The following is a 21,249-nucleotide window of genomic DNA, read 5'->3' as shown; positions in this document are numbered from 1 at the left end:
GAAACACAGCGCCTTCACGACATGGCGGCGGCAGCAGCAACAATACTACAGCGAGAATAAAAGTTAAGCCTTCTTTCTTTGCGTGAACATTTGGGCGGCGTTATGCAAATCTTCCCACATCGTGACGTAGACATGTGGGGGCGTGTTAGAACGAGAGGTAGGCGTGGTTGACTCTTAACTTTTATAAAGAATATCTCTTTGGATTTGAGACTTTAGTCTTTGCAACTTTACAGATCTTCTTTATGCACCAAGAGCTTGTAAAAGAGAAAGGAAAAATTGAAATCGCATCATATGACCCCTTTAATAACTTTTGTAAATGTGCAAATCTAATTAAAATATTAGCCAATTAAGGGTGCTTTCACACTTGGTTCGATTGCTTGGTCTGAACCAGAGTTCGATTGCTCCCCCCTCCCCCGCTGTACTGTGTTCACATTATATTATTTGGGTCCGAACCGCGGTTCGTTTGCATCATCAAGCCAGCAGCTGTTTACCCCGTTGCTGAGTAACGATGGCGCAGGAGAAGACGGCAAAATGCGTAGCATTGATCTCTTCAATTTTATATTTATGCTTTGAACCGTTGGTTTGGTTTCCAAAGCTTCAGTACATAACGGCACATACGTCTGCCTTACGAAGGTACTGAAAATGCTCTAAAGAACTCTGAAGGCAAACAGAAATTAAATATACAGCTCTCTCTCAGCTTGCAGCGCGTCAGTCACGCTCGTCAGGAAAGTGAGTGAAACACATTTTCATCAAATAATATGTCATTAATAGCAGTTCACTTCCTTGATTTGGTACCAGAGTACGTGAGCGGAGTGGCAACAATTTCCCCTCCGCGCTCCAAGCATTCAATAATCACTCCACTCCAGCTCCGCTCCGGGTTCACCATTTCCCGCTCCCGCTCCACTCCTCGCTCCACTGATCAGAAACACCACTCCGCGGCTAAATTATTTCACTTTTTCTTGAAAAATCTAAGTTCTGTTCAGAAATTATATTAAAAAAATAAATGCATAATACTAGAAGAATAGTTTTAACATGGTTTATTGGAACACTACAATTAGCCCAAGTCCATATTAAATGACTGCTTAACTCGCTTAGCTTACTTGTCTGTGCAACGTCTCTACTATGGCGAAACTGAGGGTAGTTACTTCAGAAACGGAAAGAATATGCTGTAACTTTTCCGTTTTTAAGCTGCTAAGTCACAGGACAGCGTTGACCAAATTTTCTTCATTCCTGAATGTATGCACGCGATCTGTACGTTACGTGTGAGCTTGCGTGTTCTGTCCGTGTGCAGCAATGTAGCAGCACATTAGTTTTGAGCGGAGATTAACAAACTGTACAACTTACAACATGCTTTAACCTCCCGCACTCGTCCATCGCCATTTTAACCTTCATATGTGATCCACACATCTTTCAAGCTAACTAATTATGTTTAATGCATGAGTTGGCATAATTTGTGCTCGTGACGGAGCGGTAGTGGAGCGTTCTCGGAGCGAGTGAAAACCTCAACGCTCCGACTTTCAAAAAATCCGCTCCTAGCTCCAGGCAAAATCACGCCGCTCCGCTCCGCTCACATACTCTGTTTGGTACGTTTGCATTCACATCAGCAGCGAACCGTACCGGAGTTCACTTGAACCGTACCCCAGACCACCCCTTTTAAGCGGACTCGGGTACGGTTCGCAAGTGCGCACCCGAGTTCGGAAGACCGAACTCTGTCGTCAATCGAACCCGGGTGCGCACCAAATGTGCTAGTGTGAAAGCACCCTAAATGTTTTAAGACTTTAAAATATTGATTTAAAAGAATTAGCAGAACTAAAACTTTAGGAAACCCTGATCTAAAATAGGCTTAGTTCTAAAAGGTCTTAACAATTTGGAAAATGGGCTTGTCTGTAGGATTAAAATGGAGCTGAATGTTTTCTGTCTAGCTACTAAATGTAGATCTACAACATTCATTAATAGACAATAAACACCCCCATAAAAACAGTGGAAAATGCTGTGGGTGTGAGAGAGAGTTTTATACTCATCTTGAGCTATTACCCAAGTATTCTTTCTCTATTACAGAAAGAGACAAAGGCAAAAGTCTTTAAAATACATCAATGCAACAAGACATTGCAAAAATTGTCTCTGGGAGGCACGGTACCTCAAGATGCCATTTACACTTCTGATTACAGCAAAACAAAAGCTGCAGATTTGAGGAGTGCGGACATAAATAAATAAATAAAGAGAAAAGGAGTGACAAAGTGGGTCATCGCACAGCAGGAGATGTTATCAGCAGGAAGTGGAGCAGGGTAGAGAGGGCACACACACAGACTGGCAAACCCAGGAGGAAAATCCTTCACTGGGCACCAGAAACACAGCTACCCCAACACAAACACAAAAGCTCACACACAAAGAAAACCAGAGTGCACAAGAAAGAGGGCGGCATGTCTTTACACTTGGTATTAACATCACAAGTGTTCCACCAAAACATTCAGCTGGTAACATGCATCTCCTGTGACCACTTGTGATCAGATTGAGAGGATCTATTTGATGGCTTCTTTTAGGGCTGGGCGATTTTCCCGATTTTATTGATTAATTCGAATTTATTGTTTTGCTACTATTTTATTTTTTAGAAATCGAGGAATCGCGATTTTGAATAGAAATATTATCAAATGTTAGAATTAGACACTTTGACAATATGCCGGTGATAACAGCAAAGAGAAATGAATGATCCAACCGCATGTCGGTGCACGTGATTAACCGCTCACGTGTTACACGCTCTGTTAAGGACCATAAATTTAGCGCTAAGCACCATTCACACAGAATGCACTTTTGTGTTGACAAAGATGCGACGCGGGCAGTGGAATAGGTAAAACATGCAAGAAGATGGGAGTGAACTTCTTTTAACTTGAGCGCAGTGTTTTAAGAATGGCATTTCATGCATGAGACGCTGCAAGAGACGCGAGCGCAACAGTCAAACACATCCATGTTTACACAGAAAAAACTATGGAAAAGCAGCGCAATCGAATAAAAAACCTATAAAGAACTACTACTGTATGTCTGATATTTCATGTTTGCATCATGGTGACAGGCTGAAAGCTGCTGTAGTTTTTACAGAATATTTATAGTTAATGATAGTCTACTGGTGTTATATCTTCAGTCATTTTGAATTTGAATTACCGTGACTTTTGAAATTTTTTAAAAGCATTTTCCTCGTATTATTTTTGAACACATAATATGTATAAGACAAGTTTGTAAAATATGTACTTGTAGTTTATTCATCTTTTCTGCAAAGATATTTAACAAGTGATTTGTTTAACATTTACATCATGTTGACAACTTCATGTGTGCTGCACTTAATATAGAATTTTCTTTAACTAGAGGGTTAATAAAGAAAAAGTAACTTGAATCATGTTGTAGTTACATTTTCAAGTTGACTAGTTAAAAATCGTAAAAAATCGAGAATCGGTCAAACATTCTAGAAAAATCGAGATTTACATTTTTTGCAACATCGCCCAGCCCTATAGCTTCTTTATACGTTTAAAACCTTTGTTTAGGGATGGATTGGCATTTAAACTATGTTATGTGGTTACATGCATTTTAACTACCTGCATACAGTAGGTGTTTTTTATTTGCTTTTAAATATGAATCATTTAAATGTCTGAATCATTTATGGCGCTTTTCCACTGCATGGTACGGCACGGTACGGTACAGCTCAGTACGGTTCACTTTTGGGGTGTTTTCCACTGGGTACAGTACCTGGTACTTTTTTTAGTACCACCTCGGTTGAGGTTCCAAGTGAACCGTAACGTTACCAAGACATGACGTGTAAACTCTGCTGATCACTGATTGGCCGGACGTCACTACCTGCGTCACTGACCTTGCGACACAAACACAAAAGAACCGCTAGATTTAAATCAGCACAGCCAGCGAAGGATCGAACGCATCTGTTTTGAACGAGCGCACCTTTTTTAACAACCAAAAAGTGGCTGTTTCGTGGTCTGTTGAGGAAGTACAGACGTTCCTCTCCTTGATAGCAGAGGAGTGGATCCAGCGAGAGCTTTATGTGGCGACGCAGAATTAAAAAGTTTTTCCGGAGTCACGACAGTATAGGCGGCGCAACTATAACGACATGTGAATAATCCCGCCCACTCTAAAGTGGTACTAAACCGTAATGGAAACGCAAACAGAGCCGTGCCAAGCCGTGCCTAGCCGTACTGAGCCGTGCCGAGCCGTGCCGTGCCGAGCCGAGTCATACCAAGCAGTGGAAAAGCGCCATTAGAGAACCAGGCAAGTCCCTCTGTAACTAAATCGGACTTAAGACATGTATAGAGTGATTATTGACTCAATGAATCACATGTGATGACTGTAGTGAATCACAAATCATTGCTTGTATGAACTGCTGTCCACTGTTTTCAAATCAATTTATTTACTAAGGCCTTTTGTGTCTGGCTAAATTACGTTAACAAACCACAAGGGATAGTGTAAAAATACATTTTTATAACTAACAGTTCATTTGGGGACATGTGTTTTCTAAAAATATCATATATTTATGCATAATGTCTATAAAAAGTCATTTATGGAGCAATGCTCTTGTAATCTGTGAGCTTACTGCCTCTTAGGGCTGTGCGATTAATTGAAATCGTAATAAAATCGCGATTTGAGCATACGCGATTTCTAAATCGCTTTATATCACGATTTTTTCCGCGCACCTGGCCCTAACCTCCCGCAGTATGCTATCCGAACCAATCAGAATGCAGCGCGCCTAAATCGAGCGCGACAACAGAACAGACCGGGCATAACGACAGATATGCTACAGAAATAGGGAAGATGAGTTCAGGACAGGATAAGGACTTGGTGCCCAAAAATAAATCAACATCTGTGGTGTGGGAGTACTTTGGATACAGGAGAGATGATTTATCACAGAGCCAGGTAATTTGCAAGACCTGTCAATCTGTCGTTGCGGCAAAACAGGGTAACACAACAAATCTATTTCAACACCTGAGGCAGCGCAACAAAGAGCTCTTTGACCAATGCATGGCAAAAAAATCCCTGGACACGAACGAAAGTACATCCCAAACACATTCGGAACGAGGTGAACAAAAATCGATAATACAGGCATTTGCAAGCTGAACCGGCTTTACTGATAAGATGCGCGTTAAATATCGCATGCGATTAATCGTGCAGCCCTACTGCACACCATACGAAAGAAGTTCAAAAAGACATAAAGAAATAACCGACGCCATCACGTATCATTTATGCAAAGATATGGTACCCGCAAATATCGTCAGTAAATCGGACTTCCAAAAAATTATACAGACCCTTGATAAGAGATACCAACTGCCATCGCGAAGTTATTTTTCAAGAGTTGCCATCCCTGAAATGTATTTCAAATGCAAGGCCAGTGTTGAATCAGAGTTAAAACAAGTGAAATACTACGCAACTTCTTCAGATATGTGGTCAAGCAGAACATTGGAGCCTTACTTAAGTTTAACAGTGCACTTTATTAATGACGATTTCGAAATGAAAAGCTGATGCTTGCGATCGTCATACTTCCCTGATGACCACACTGGAGAGAATCTGTCTCAGGGTTTGAGAGATGCTCTGGCTTCCTGGGGACTTTGTGAGGAGCAGCAAGTTTCAATCACCACAGACAACGGATAGAACATTGTGAAGGCTGTCGCTCTAAACAAATGGACAAGATTACAATGCTTTGGACATAGACTGCATCTTGCAATCGGTAAGTTTCATTACATATACAGTTTCTTTTTAAATATGAAAATGTAATTTATTAATGGCAATATCAATATTCATCTGATAATTTATCCTGCTTGTTTTCGTTTGTGAAAAGTGTAATGCACATAAAAATGATCATTTTAAATTGTAATTAAGTTATTGAAATAGGATCCATGTTCAGACTACTACAGTATGTGGTGCTATTGTATTCTACACAGCCCTAAATAATTGCAGTGTTTCCCATATATTGATTTATTTGTGGCGCCCACCACAATATCAAAACTAACCGCCACAAATAGATTTTCCAAAAGGCTTTGACTTCGTTGAATAAACATGAGCACTGCAATTTTCAAAATCGAAACCTGGCGTGGGTGTTTTTATATCACTGTATTTCTGAAGGAAACCGACTGTATTCAGAAAATTTGGGATGTCATTTTCATTTCATCATTCCTCTAATGCCTGATAAAGCAGATTTGTGAGAGGAGCGCTGCTTTGTGTACAGCCGTTACCGGGGAAACCTCGATCTCTACCAGTCCAACAGCGCCTCCCGCTGGTAGAGAATGAATTTGCAAATATATGCCACCACAAATAGAGTGCAGGTCTGTGGGAAACACTGAATTGCAATCATTAGTAATGTAATGGTGTACAAGAACTGCCCACAAGTGATGAAGATCTTGTGGAAGCTCATGCAGGTTGTGTGGAAGAACCAATCCATTCCAGCTGAGTGGCAAGAGGCAGTTGGAATCTTCATTTCTAAGGAGCGGAATTCCATGACCATTAATCAGTTCAGGAGCATTGCCTTGCTGAACGTGGAAGGGAAACTGTTCTTCTCAGTTTTGGCAAGAAGGATGACCAGCTTCCTCAGCAGCAACCACTACATCGACACAAGTTGTCAAAAGGCTGGGCTCTCAGGTTTTCCAGGATGTATTGAACACACATCCGTGATCTGGGAGCAGATACAATGTGCCAAAAGAGAGAAGAGCGAACTTCATGTGGTGTGGCTTGACTTGGCGAACGCTTATGGTTCAGTACCACATAAGCTGGTTGAGTTTGCGTTGGAATTCTTCCACATTCCAGCGTGTGTAATTACCATCATAGCCAAGTATTTCAGCAACCTGCGCATGTGTTTCTCTCTCGATGGCCGTATGACTGGATGGCAGCAGTTGGAGATCGGTATTGCCATGGGCTGCTCAATATCCCCTATCCTGTTTGTGGCAGCGTTTGAAGTCATCCTCATCGGAGCAAGACAGATGGCCAGAGGGCTGAGATTACCATCAGGAGGAAGACTCCCGGCGCTGAGAGGGTACATGGATGATGTGACAACCATCTTACAAACAGCTCCATGTACAGCCCGGCTCCTCAAGCGCCTTGACGAACTGATACAATGGGCTAGGACGAAGATTAAGCCCTCAAAGTCTAGGAGCCTTTCAATCAGGAAAGGGGTGAGGGACGACAGGACGGTGTTCACAGCAGGAGGGGAGATGACGAGCTGATACAATGGGCTAGGATGAAGATTAAGCCCTCAAAGTCTAGGAGCCCTTCAATCAGGAAAGGGGTGAGGGACGACAGGACTGTGTTCACAGCAGGAGGGGAGAAGATACCATTGTTGAAAGAGCAACCCGTCCGAAGTCTTGGAAGGGAGTATACGTCAGAGCTCTCCGACAGACAGATGGGGAAGTTAGTGCAGAAGCAGCTGAGAGAGGGGCTCGCAAAAATCGACAGAAGCCAGCTTCCGGGGAAACTGAAGGTATGGTGTTACCAATTCACACTTTTCCAGCATGTGATGTGACCGTCATCCCTGGCTAGCAGGATGGACACCATCTCCAACACCTACATCAGGAAGTGGTTGGGCATCCCGCGCTGCTTCTCTGACACAGGCCTCTTTGGCAAGAATGCTCTTCAGCTTCCTTTGAAGTCCATCAACCTCGGATACAAGCAGGAGAAGTCCTGTCTTGTATTCGAGCTAAAGGAATCCAGGGACGAAGCAGTGAAGAGCGCAGGGGTGACCATCCGCACTGGGCGCAGATGGAGGGCCCAGCAGGAGGTCGATCAAGCCATTAACAGGTTACAACACAAGGAGGTCATGGTGCATGGTTTGGCATGGCAGAATGCGAGCAGCGCTTCCTTTATTATCACTAAAAGCTGACATCTCAGTTAATCGCGATCTCATAAAGCTCTGTTATAACACATTAAATATATGCACAATGAATCTTTCACAGTGTCTACACTTCGTGTGTTAAAATGAGAGGATTCGTGAGCACGCAATTTCAGCACTGTGGTGAGTGGATTCTAACTTAATCACCTCTGATTGGCCATTGCGTTCCAGAAATCAACAGCTGAGTCTGTGATTGGCTACATTGCAATCCTTTAAACATGTGTTATAAACAGAAACTATGCCTAGCTTGCGCATGTCAATCATTTTAATGTTAATAGCTATTAGTTGTTCTTTTTGCTTTTGTGCAACAGATAAATAAAAATGTTTATGTTTTAGACACTTTATGTTTAGATAATTTCTATTTTGCGGGAGTCCCGCGAATAATTTTATTCTCCCGCATCCAGCACACACACGAGTCTCTTCCCGCCCGCACCCACACTCGCCCATCAAGAGTTGTCCAGCGCCGCACCCTGTTGCATTGGGTCCCGCGGTACTCCCGCGGGAGTGCAGGTCTCTACTCGGTACCACCGGTACTTAAGAAAACCTGGTACCGTAACGTTTATATTTTTTTAGTACCGACTTGGTACCGAAATACCGGGTCTTTTGACAACACTAAACAGGACCATTACCTTATCAAGGCTGTTTCCCAGGGCAAACAAGGAGCATGGACCCGCTGGGAGGATAGTACTAACAGGGTCATAACCTGGGCAGATATCTGGCGAACCCCGCAGTCGCGGCTCAGCTTCCTCGTGAGGGCAGTGTATGACACCCTCCCTTGTCCCCGAAATCTCTCCCAGTGGTTTGGAAGTGAGGACAATTGCCCCCTGTGCAATGAAGCCAATGCAGGCCTTCGACATATCTTGTCGGGGTGTAACATTGCATTGACGCAGGGCCGCTTTAGATGGCGGCATAATCAGATGGCTGAGGAAGTTGGCGGAGCAGTTGGAAAGATGTAGAGTCCGGGCAAATAGCTCTTCAGATCCCATTCGGCCAAACATCCCGTTCCTCAGACCAGGAGAAGGTGGGCAGAAGACAGTGGCGGGAAGGACAAAATGTCTGCTCAGTCCTGGAAAGGGATGGAAGATGCGTGTTGACCTGGGCACCAAGCTTATCTTCCCAACAGAGATCACTCAGACAACATTAAGGCCAGATGCTGTGGTGTGGGCCACAACAGCCAAGAAGGCCCTCATTATTGAGCTGACTATGCCATGGGAAGAGGGAATACCAGTGGCGTACGAGTTCAAGCGGCTCAAGAACTCTGATCTGGCGGCGGAGTGCAGAGACGGGGGATGAACCGCGACCATTCATCCCGTAGAAGTTGGATGCAGGGGCTTCGTGGGAAAGTCTGCAATCCAGCTTGTTCGAGCTGCTGGGACAACTGGGGTAAGCCTGAGGAGAGCCATCAAGGAGCTGGCGGAGGAGGCAGAGAAGGCAAGCTACTGGTTGCGGCTACGGAGGAGGGACAGGAATTGGGGCTCTGTACCCCAGTGAGGGCAGCTGCAGGGGGTGGCGGGGAGACATCCCAATAAGCCACTGCCCCCCCACCGGGAGACGTACTGGATAGGGGGCGAAACGTCCGTGAACGGTGGCACCAGCTGATGACCCTGCAGTTGGTGCACTGGAGGAGGTGCGGCAGGCAGAAATGTCAAGCAGGAAACACCATCTGTATATTGAAATAATCAGTATTGTAATCATTATTAGTAATAAATGGAACAAATTTATTTGCTTTTTGTATATTCAAATGTAATTATTTTTGTGTATAACTTCGCAGTTTTCTCTTATTTAAAGGTTTGATATAAGATGTTTTTCATTTAAAGGATAATGCTTTTTATTTAAATGCACTTTGTCTTATTTATTTCTTTTAGAAAATGCAGTTAAGGATGACGCTCGCATTTCCAGAGCCACAGGTTTGTGCAAAAAGTTGGTTGGGCATTTTTCTCATAGTTGGAAGAAGAAGGTGGCATTAACTGAAGCCCAGGAAGAACTTCAGCTTCCAAAGCATGCACTCATAACAGAGTGCCCAACAAGGTGGGGCTCAAGGCAACGGATGATAGAACGAGTTTTGGAACAACAGAAAGCTCGGTCTCAGATCCTTTCAGTTGATCGCAAAACAAGACACCTGGTTCCACAATGGCAGGACACAGATGTCCTTGAATCTGTGAGCAAGGCACTGAAACCCCTGCAGGAGTTCACAGATGCCCTGTCTGGCGAGGACTATGTCAGTGTGTCATATCTGAAGCCAGTTCTTCATCTGTTCAACACAAAGATACTGGCTGTGAATGATGAGGATTCTGACCTGACCAACACAATAAAATATAAAATTCTTGAGTACATTAATAAAAATTATGATGAAGACACCCTAGAATTGCTGGATATGGCGTCATTCCTAGATCCAAGATTCAAGACAAATTACATTGCTGTAGACAAACTTCCAAACATCAAGGCCAAGGTGATGTCTGATATGAAAGAGGTATCACACAAGGTGAGTTGGTGTATGGGTAAATTGAGTGGTAGTGTCACGGGTCAATATACATAATAATTAGGGATGCACCGATACCACTTTTTCCAGTAATAATGCAGAAACACTCAAGCAAGCAAAACACGCGTAACGCGTGCAGGTATTTGTACTGATGCAGAATGAGAGGACAGTAGTACAGCCTAGCCCATTTCACACAGGCTGTTATAGTTTCACTTTCGCCAGAAAGTCGTGTATGCCTAAGGTTGAAAATAAATTATGTTTATAGTGAATGCCCCTATAAATGGTCTTATTTTTACGATTTAGTTTTAATCCAAATGATGCGTGTGCTAAGTGAGTGAACATCAAAGATCACACAACAGAATTGCGCGCGCGCTCTCTTTCTCTCTCGCTCTCCATACCGTTAAGTAACTTGTGCATTGTTTTACTTACTTGTTTTTGACATATCCGACCGAACTACAAACTTTCCAGTGATGTCTGTGAGAAAGGTATATTCACTCGACAAGCTCGCACATCTGCGCCGCCGCGCGCTCAATACACTCAGCGTGCTTTGTTTATCAGCTCGCGCACAGCTCAGCTCGGAAAAATCCGTCCCGCGCAGGTCTCTATCGTGCGCCTTCACACTAGTTTACGGTACATCAAATACAGGTGCGCTGCGTGCTACATACTGCGCACCCATTGAGTACATGACATGATCCATTGAGCGCATCCAAATAGTACAGATCGCTTGACGGAGAGCGAAACTCTCAAGCGCTCAGTCAGCGTGTTTATTGAGTGAAAATCTGTGTTGAACGCCTCTCACACACATACTGGCGTGTAAAATCTAAGAATTTATTAGCCAATGGCTAATGTTAGACATTATTTAGTCGCCCAGAGTAAGATTTAGTCGCATTTGCGAGTGATTTACTCGCAATGTAGAGGGTTGGGGTTGTTCTTTTGTTGTTGTTGTTTTGATTACCCACATTAATATAAATATTTTTTTTTTTGTGCCATATGTCTGTTCTAGAGACGTTACAACTTTTTGATAAAGCTCTAATTGGTTTCCTTTGGAAATATGTTTCAAATTCACACAGAATGCATTTATAACTGTAAAGCATGTCTGTTTGTGTCAAAATCGTGATTAAAATCGAAATGGAAAAAAAAATTCAAGAAATCATGATAGGTTTTTTTTTTACCATATCGCACAGCCCTACTGCCTCTCACTCCACAGGGAAAGGGAGGGAGAGGAAGGGATGAGACGCCACGAGAGGAGGAGTAGACAGAATGAACCACACCCTGACTCAAAACGGATGGACATAAAAATAATAATAATACAGATTTCCGCAACAATCTATAGGCTATGAACAGCTCCATCAATAAAAAGGAAGGAACACTTGTGACAGACGCAGACAGTAATGCTGTCAATCAGAAACCCCCCCTCTGATTTGATCTCTGTAAGTTTGAATCAAGAAAGAGAGCAAGACAAAGAGAGAGCAGCTAGTGGAACGGAGTGATATTAAGATTAACACACTAAAGAGCCTGTAACGAGAGATCAGGAACACACAATACAGTACTGCCACACAATACGGCTAAGAGAGAGATGGCAGACGAGAAGGTTATTGATCCGGCTATCTGTGTAGCCCTGTTTTTAAATTATTTATTAGAATAAAGTAAAAGAGAGTAAACAGGTCTTAAAACATCTCTTGTAGAGAGAAGAAAAGAGCTGTCACTATTTCATCAAGACTTTAAAAAAATTTTTTGCCCACACATTTTTTTATAGCTTAAATTATATAGACTTGAATTTGCAAATTTGGAATTGAATGACTGATTAATATATTATTTAAACTGTTTGTTTCAGCAAACATTTACTATATCTTTCCCAACTTGCAATAAACGTTAGTTTAAAAACTTCTTACCTTAAATCTTACCTCAGATTTATCTGACTTAATTTATTACATGTACAGTTGTTCCTTCTAAACATAGCATAGCTAACTGAGTGGCAGATCTTTCATACAGACACACACACGTCTTTCAGCACTATATCGTAATGGAAATATTCCTTTAAGTTTACGAATCGGTTATAAAACCTGTTTTATAGAAGCCATTATGAAAAACTGCAATCAGTGATGCAATCATCCAATGAACCAACACACAAACAAAGAGAAAAAGAGAAAAACATTGAAGGTCGATTGGTACCCTTATAAGGAAATAAACCAAAAATGTGCCTGCACTAAATAAACTGGTGTCATAAAAATTATATGAACAGTTTCATTATAATCATTACTGGATGCTTTTTAACATTTAAAAAAAATGTAAATGTATAAATAATTCCAGTGACCCAAAATTACTCTTGTTCCTTGCTTCTTAACACCACTGAAGATAATTCAATAATGTAATAAATATATCATCATCATCATCATCATCATATAGAGCAGTTAGAAAATGGTTGTGTAAACAAAAAATTCACATTTTTCATGCATGAAACCTTGATGAACATTATAAGTGGATTTCAGGGAAGAAATAAAACACCACAAATGTGTAGAATATGACACAGCATATATTGCAAACTAGGGCTGTGCAAATAATCGAACGCGATTTTCATGCGCATCTCGTCAGTAAAGCCGGTTCTGTGATTAGTAGTAAATCTCCAGCACGTGCTTTCAGATGGAGTGGCATTTACTACACAGCCGTAGTTCACTGACAAGCTACGCAATATCGCGTTCAAAATCGTAGGCGATTCATTGCGATGAGTCCATCATCAAAATGATTTGTTATAATCACCTCCCATAACCGCCATCCCATATCCCATATCCCATAACATAAGGCATCCAAACGCAAGACAACATGACAACGTTTGTTATTGCATGTGTTGTCTGCAGGATCTGAGGCGCAACTCATTTGCTCTTCAAAAAAGAGCTACTGGCTTCCCCGGTTGCAGCAACTTTTGTCAGTTTCCCAGGAAGTGAAATTTTATTCTCTTGAACGCAACAGTGCTTTACTTGCAAATGTTTTATGCAATATTTTACTTTTATGCACAAGACATTTCATTACACCAAATACACAAAATAATGTTCTCTTTAGCAGCATCATATGACCCCTTTAAATTTGCCTGGATTAAATGGAAACATGGATACCATGAGGTGCACTGATAAATGAAACCTAAGCTATACATCATGACTCCCCCGATTCCCTGATCACTTACATGACCTTATTAAACCTTCAGTCTGCACAGCATGTGTAATCAAACACACACACAGATCTGCATCTTCACAGCCTCCTACACGGCATCAGTAATTTCCTCACATCCACATGAAGCAAAGGCTCAGGGATGGTATAATACTTGCAGTGAGGCATTAAAAAAATTATTAAAGGAACATTCTGGATCAATACAACTTAAACTCTATCGACAGCATCCGCAGCATAATGCCAATTACTGCAAAGATAATTTAGGAACATTACAGTAATCACATTAAAATACACTCCATTTTAAAGTTACATAAATGCAAAAATTAGACAAGACTACTGTGACAGAATCACTTACTTTTATTATTTTATTACTGGTAATTTTCTGTAGTAATCAACCTTGGGGTAAAAATGCTGTCGATTAACTTGCTTTGAGCTCTTCTTTAAAAGAAAAAAACTGAAACAATCACAACCTGCCAAGTGCCAGCATCCATTCATATGAGAAATGACAAATGAGGGTCTGTTTCATTCACCCTGAACGGCTTAACTCACAGTGACAGGGAGTGAGGCATCTGTGTGTGTTGTGGACAAGAGGGTGATTTATTGTGACAGACAGCAATGTGAGCATTAAATTGCCATTTTCCAGGCCAAAGGCAGGGCTCAATGCTAAAAAATATTTTGCACTCTCCCTGCTAAAATTTTCACTCATTCCACAACATAAAATAATTCTAAAAACAACATTAAATAAACAATAAATAAAATAAAAAATGTTTTTTGACCCACGTAACCTTATATTTGAAAGAATAAGACTGTTTTGACCACATCCACCATGGTCTTCATTTAAGGTTGTTGACCCATCAAGCAGTCCTTATTGTCAAGCCCTGCTAAAGGTGGAGAAACCAAGAGAAGAGGAGCGGATAGAAAATTGGAGGGGAGAAATAATAATTTCTTATAATGAACAGATGGATGAACACATGGACAACACAGCTGGAAAAAGAGAATCTGCTTTTACTGACAAGAGAAAGTGTGTGTATTCAAGTCTGCACTCCATCTTACTAAACAGCTTGCCCAGAAGCATTCACTACACTATAGCACAAATGCTCTGTGTTGTTTTGTATTTGCTCTAATAAAGTTACACATGATCTATGATCTGAAACACTGGTCCGAAGGCCGAATACCGAACGTGGTTTCCCCCACCCCCCATGTATTTTGCCAATTATTTTCACCAGTGCATAAAATAAATAACCAAAATGTGCTTTTTACTGTTTTGTCTTGCTTTTCAAAGAAAAAATCAATTACAAAACAACAATTTCAAAATATTTACTTAACACTGAACATTTTTTAACATTGTAGCAGACATTATACCAACAAAGCACAATTTAACTTTAAATTAAAAAAATAAAATAAATAAAATAATATAAAATAATATTTTTGGGTAATTTGAGACCCCCTTCTTGAATCAGGCGTGTATTTTTTTACTGTACAAATAAAGGCAGCCTTGCTGAGCCTTGTTTTAATTATTTTAAAACATTAGAATATATTATAGATCCCAATTTGAACACAGGGCTTGAATTTCGGCGTGGGATTGCGCATAATTCTACTGATTCCCGTAGTTGCCGTGCTTGTAACGCGTGAAATTCCCGCAAATATTTCAGCGTGAAAGACGCTCGCGACAGATGAGGGAATGTATCATTTGCACGTGCTTTTGAGTCATTCAAGTGCTCAATTCAGTACTTGCGTGCTCTGTGACTGTGAGACACTTTCTGTGAGCCGCCTCACACCCAAAGCGTGCGCACATAGAGACGCATCTGAGAGCGTGCGCCTTATTGTGCGTAAACAGCCAAATACATACAAAAATATGTCAAAGTGCCCGTCTTGATGAGTATTCATGTAAACAGTTGATTCATACTAAACATTGTCGGTATACAGGCTATTAAGTTAATGTAAACAGATGAGAAACAAAACTTATGTGTAAGAGTTTGATCCGTGCATGAAGTCTTAAAGAGACAGCAACCTAAATAAACCTGCTGCTGTCTGTCATTAATGTTTATTTATACACTGAAGACTAACCAGTGTTATTTTAAAGTTAAATAGATTATTCGGTTTCTGTGGTATTTCTGTACCTGAATATTACTGTTAAACCTACCTGAAAAACTTAAAGCACAGTTAATTTTAGTTGTACTTTGTTTTTGTTTGTGCCATTGCTTGTCATTCATCTATTCTTATTTTATTACTGACTGTTTACTTGTCTTTTTTAGTTAAAAAAAAAAAAAAACTTTCAAACTCTGAATTGAATTTAAGTATCTTCCTCACAATATAAATATGAATCAACAACATTATAAATTGTAAAACAAATACTGTACACTGGGTGACGAAACATTTAGGTTGGATGATTGTAGTTTAAAAATATGTCTAAAAAATACCCTAACTCCCCCCTTAAATAAAAAAAATCCCCCCATAAGAGCCACCTTAAGGGGGAATTCCCCCCCCCCATTTTCCAAAACGAAATTCAGGCCCTGGAACACTATGTGTGAATGTCAGAACAACAGTAAAATTACAATACTAACATTTATGAATGTTGATGAAGTTCTTGCTTTTTCTCAGCTTTTATTTTGGCCCCTTCCACTTCTCATCGGAGACATGCGATGCAGTACTAAGCAGTCTCTCGCTGTCAGTGCTTGTCATGATTTTGCGTCTTTCTCGGACAGTTTTAAATGCTTCCACACTGCCGACATGTTTGCTGCATTAGTGCACACCTCTTTTTAATCGCATCACGTCACTGTTAGGTACAATTTATTTGGTGTTTTCACTTATACGGTTGCCGAACATTCTAAACCCAGTTTAGCACTCTGGATCACATTTGAGGAGGAGTAGCCTATATCGCTAAATGAGGAGCTCGAGCTCCTTTTACAATCTGTAACTGGTTTGGTTAGGGCTGTACAGTGCACAAAAAATCGGTATTTTTTTCAAATAAAGCCAAGGTAACACTCATTTTACATACAGCACACAGTGAAAATGACATGAATATGACAGTAGGAAAATGCATAAAGCGCAGCATAATTTAAAATCACTAGTGTACTTATCGGCCGATTCCGATATTTAAAAAATGCCAAATATCGGCCTTGGCGATATATCGGTCGACCACTAATAAATAAACTTTCCTTATAAAAATACCCAAGATTGAAGAACACAGATAAACCATATATTTTGTGCAATCGTATGTTTATTTACCTCCAGTTTCATCAGTTACAATGTCTCTATCTCCGTTGTGCGTTTTATTCAGCGATAACTGGATACCTTCCGTCAGTAGTATTAGTCAGTAGTATTACTTCTGCTATGGATATGTGGAGTTTCTGTGCAAGAGTGCCCTCTGGCTTCCCGTATGAATTAAACAGTCTTTACATTATGTGTGTACTCATTAATGCTAACAACACCTTATTTTGGGTAAAAATAGGAAAGATAATACTTTTCTCTAAAGAAACAGGATTCCCTGAATTATTGATATCGCTGAAACATTGATATCGTTATCACAACAAATACCAGAAATATCGTGATATATTTTTAAGCCCATATCTCCCATCCCTAGTTGAAACTGAAAATATGGAGTGCGCTGTAAGTCACTACGCAATTCTTGTATATACACCTAAGTTCATTCCAGACTCAGTGTCAATGTGCCCCTGAGTCAAATATAATTCACCAATAAAGATGAGATTCTTGGCAGCCTTGAAATATATAAAGCTAAGTGAAATTCCACATGAAGAATGATGGGATTTTAAAGGTCTGAGTTTAGGCTTGGCTGCTGTAGCACTTTGAAGGATTTCCCTTCCTCATTCCAGTCAGACTGACCCGTGACACCAGGCCTGAAACTAAGCAAAAGCAGCTAGCTGCCCCGGCCAATACTCTAAAGCAGCCACACATTACTGCTGCAAAACTCGACAGCAGGGGTTTCTTTTGATACCAAAGACCACTTGCAAAGGAACCACATTCTTAAAACATAAAGGAAGCTATATATTTTCATGTATAAAGACCCATTTATACTGTGTGAGAAAAATGTGTGATATTATAAAGACAGTGTTTCCAAAAGTATACAAACATTATCTCGCAAATTGTACACACTTTTAGAGTTAGATGTTTAAACCTGAAAAAAAATTCAAGCTTATTTATATAAAGACTTTCACAATCATTCACAAATCAAAGCAAAAGTTCAAATCATCATTTCAAAGAATTTACAACTCCCAACAAACATAAGGTAAAGGAGAAACTCACACAAAACAAACAAAAATAATGTGTAAATGTATGTATATTGCAGGGAAGGAAAGGTGAACTAAAAAAACATTTCTATAAGATTTTTTGTGATGTTTATGAAAGATGTCTCTTATACTCAACAATAATATATTTATTTGACCAAAAATACAGTAAAAACAGAACAGTAATACTGTGAAGTATTATTATAATTTAAAAAATACATTTTCCATTTTAATATTTATAAAATTAAAAATGTATAAAACTCCTGGGACAGGAAAGCTGAATATTGAGCAGCCATTACTCCAGCCAATCATTCTAATAGGCTGATTTGGTGGTCAAGAAACATTTCAGTGACACTTTAGTAGCCTATAGGAAACAATTATATTATTATTCCAAACTGGTTGCTTATTAGCATGCTTATTAGTTGCTTATTTGTGGAAAGAATCATTTTTAAATACACAGTTAGAATATCATTTATTTGAAATAGAAAACTCTTGTGACAATATAAATGTTAGATGTCACTTTAATACATCCTTTCTTAATAAAAGTATTATTTTCTTAAAAAAAAAAAAAAGAAACCTTACAGACTCCAAACTTTTAAACAGTAGTGTATATTTTAAACAATGTTTTTTCTCCTTACAATTTTTTTGAATTACTACAGCAATTCTCAGGGCTCGAAATTAACTTTTTTACTTGGTAGCACTGGACAACAATTATTTGCACTCACACAAATGCTCCAAAATATATTTTGAGGTCGCACAGATTAAATTTCGGGAGCATATGCGACCAAAATGGTCGCAATTTCGAGCCTTGATTCTCCAGAAAAAGTAAACAATACGGTCAAAATAGTCCTACAGCATTCTATACATTACTGCAGCAATTATTCACAGTAATTAAACACCACCATGGCCATGCTATAGAGGCATGGGAATCGGCAGGATTACACAACAGCACTTTACACCAGAGACGCTGAAAGATTCAACTAATAAACATTTGATGTTGCCAAGGGACAAGAGAACTGCAAAGGCCAACATTCTAGAAGGCACTGAATCAACAGGCGGGGATACCTAAACAGGCCGTGGAGTGTCCCGTATCCTAGCAGCATGCTTCTGGAACACTGCCCAAGGTGCTGGCTGCAGCCTGACGGGACGATGCTCCTGCAGTATGTGTCCGGCGGAGCTGTTGTGCTCGGCTTATCTGACTACAGATAAATCATACCACCGGATGGTCTCTGGATATCAATGATCTAATGACATATGCACACACAAACACAACACTGGGGAAGTTAATGATTGAAATACTAGAACCCATCTTTCAGCCTGAGGAATCAGAGCTGATGGCCATGCCAAATCTCCTACATGAACCTATTCCATCCACTTTAACATTCACAGAATGCTTTATTTTCATCTTTCATACACCCTACAATCACATTATCCATATGGGATCAGAACCAGTGGAGGTGCAGGTGTTACGCTATGTTTAAACTTCTAAAATGATTTTTTTTATTCAAATTATTTCTTCATTTGATTGCTGACTCACACATCCTTTCATTCCTCCCATCAACACATTTTCCTTCTCCCCTGCATTCCAGAGCAAATGCTTGTGGTTTTTCTACATAAAAACTGGAGAAACTGAGTTTTTACTCAAGCTTTGAGAGCTGTTTACACTTGAGACCAAATGTGTAAAACTTTCCATCAGAACAATGGCACACTGGACAGACGAAGCACAAAGCACAGAGATCAGCGGAGGCACTAACATGTCCCTGGTATAAACGCCTTTGAGCTTCTTGCCAGTAAGTGAATAATGCTCTTTCATCAGCGCCAGCACCAATCTGACTCTGCATTGGTCCACACATCACCATGCAGACAACAGTCTGTGCATCCAAAACACACATTCAAGGAGAGGGAAGGAATGCTTTCTGGTCTTAAAACCAGTTAAGAAATATTGTTTGTCCACAGAAAGGCATTTAGTTCACAGCAGTGCCCTTAACAACCCACATTTAGGACTGGGTATCGTTCAAAAATTTTCGATACAGATACCTTGACTTCGATACCGGTTCCTGAACAATACTTTTTCGATACCAGTTTTATGAAATAAATTTGAACAAGATTAAAAAAAAAACTTTGGTTTTATTTTTCAGTTTGTTGATGTTTATAAAGACTCAAAGACTCATCTCCTCAGCCACTGCACAAAGGAACAAAATGTAACCAACACAATAAATCAGTGCAAATAGTTTTAATAAAGTTCAAATATATGGATGCAGCGAATGTTCGGCAACCGAAATTATTCGGTCGAAAATAGCAAAAAAAATCTCTTTCGGTGTTCGGCCGAATAAGCGAAAAGGCCGAATAATATGTACCAAACAATGACTAACGCGATCAAATAGAGGCACGCACTAATGCCGCAAACATGTCGGCAGTGTGAAAGTATTTAAAACTATCAGAGAAAGATGCAGAAATCATTACAAGCACGAAGCACCGACAGCGAGAGACTGTTTAGTGCTGCATCACATGTCTCCGATGAGAAGAAGAGGTGGCTGATGCTGGTGGTTAGGCTACTGTATGATGATTGAAATCGAGAAATGGCCTCAAAAGATTAGTAAATAAACTGCAGAATGTTAAATTTTCTAATGCATGCACAAATTGCATGTATTCTGACAGCGCTGCACGAGCTCGCAACGCCAGGGTTCAAAGTCCAAAGCACGAGGAAAATATGCGCTGAAACACTGTTACTTTTTTAGAATTTTCATTTCGGTGCATCCCTATTCAAATAGTTTTCAGTTTACACATATGTTACGCTACGTTTATACTAGTGTGTGTAAGTTTTAAAACGCATAGCTCAGACAGAATAATCATTTCTATTTATTTTCCACTAGGGGTGTGACGAGATCTCGTGGCACGAGATCTCTCCCAGCTGAACACCTCTGGTGTGACTTCACATGCAGACCTTGAGCCAAAAACTCATCACCTAACACAGATCCGATGTGTCTCGCGAGATCTGACTGGTCTCGCAAGAACGTGACGATATCCTCGCGCAGACCTTTCAGATATATTTGCATTACACTGGCTCGTTCACAAGTGGTGGTATGTAAGATATTTTATGTTCACATCAGGCAAGTGGTCGCATGATAAGCAGGAAAATTACGCAGTGTAGTCTTTATCCAGTCATAAAAACAGAATTCACAGTTTAACACAGAATGTCACAGAATTTGTCAAATTTTGAATTAATTAATCAAAAGTAGGTCATTAAACTTAAATCAAATCACGATATGGACTAGTATCTGTAAATATTAAGCCGCAAAAGTCGATTTAAATATGAATCCTGCATGTTCTGCCTGTCTCTTCTAATGAATGGCGCAGACGCGCGGTTTCATTTACTACACACATACTGAAGCACGCCTGACACTCGCGGTGATTTCAGCGTCTGCCGTCTCACTAAATGAGGACGTAAACACATATACTACTACTACTACTACTAAAATGAAACAAACATTCTTTTT

The 21,249-nt window shown here is 40.3% G+C and overlaps 1 protein-coding gene across 1 annotated transcript in view; it reads right to left on the bottom strand.

Moving 5' to 3' along the window:
• LOC107670831 (EH domain-binding protein 1-like) overlaps positions 1 to 21,249 on the bottom strand; it is a 149,509-nt gene that overhangs the window by 122,893 nt on the left and 5,367 nt on the right. The gene's annotated exons all lie outside the window — the stretch shown is intronic.

The sequence above is a fragment of the Sinocyclocheilus anshuiensis genome, unplaced genomic scaffold (genome assembly GCF_001515605.1).
Source record: "Sinocyclocheilus anshuiensis isolate Anshui unplaced genomic scaffold, SAMN03320099.WGS_v1.1 scaffold784, whole genome shotgun sequence".
Taxonomy (NCBI): Eukaryota; Metazoa; Chordata; class Actinopteri; order Cypriniformes; family Cyprinidae; genus Sinocyclocheilus; species Sinocyclocheilus anshuiensis.
The sequence above is the reverse complement of the archived record's forward strand: the minus strand, read 5'-3'. Positions and strand labels throughout refer to the sequence as shown.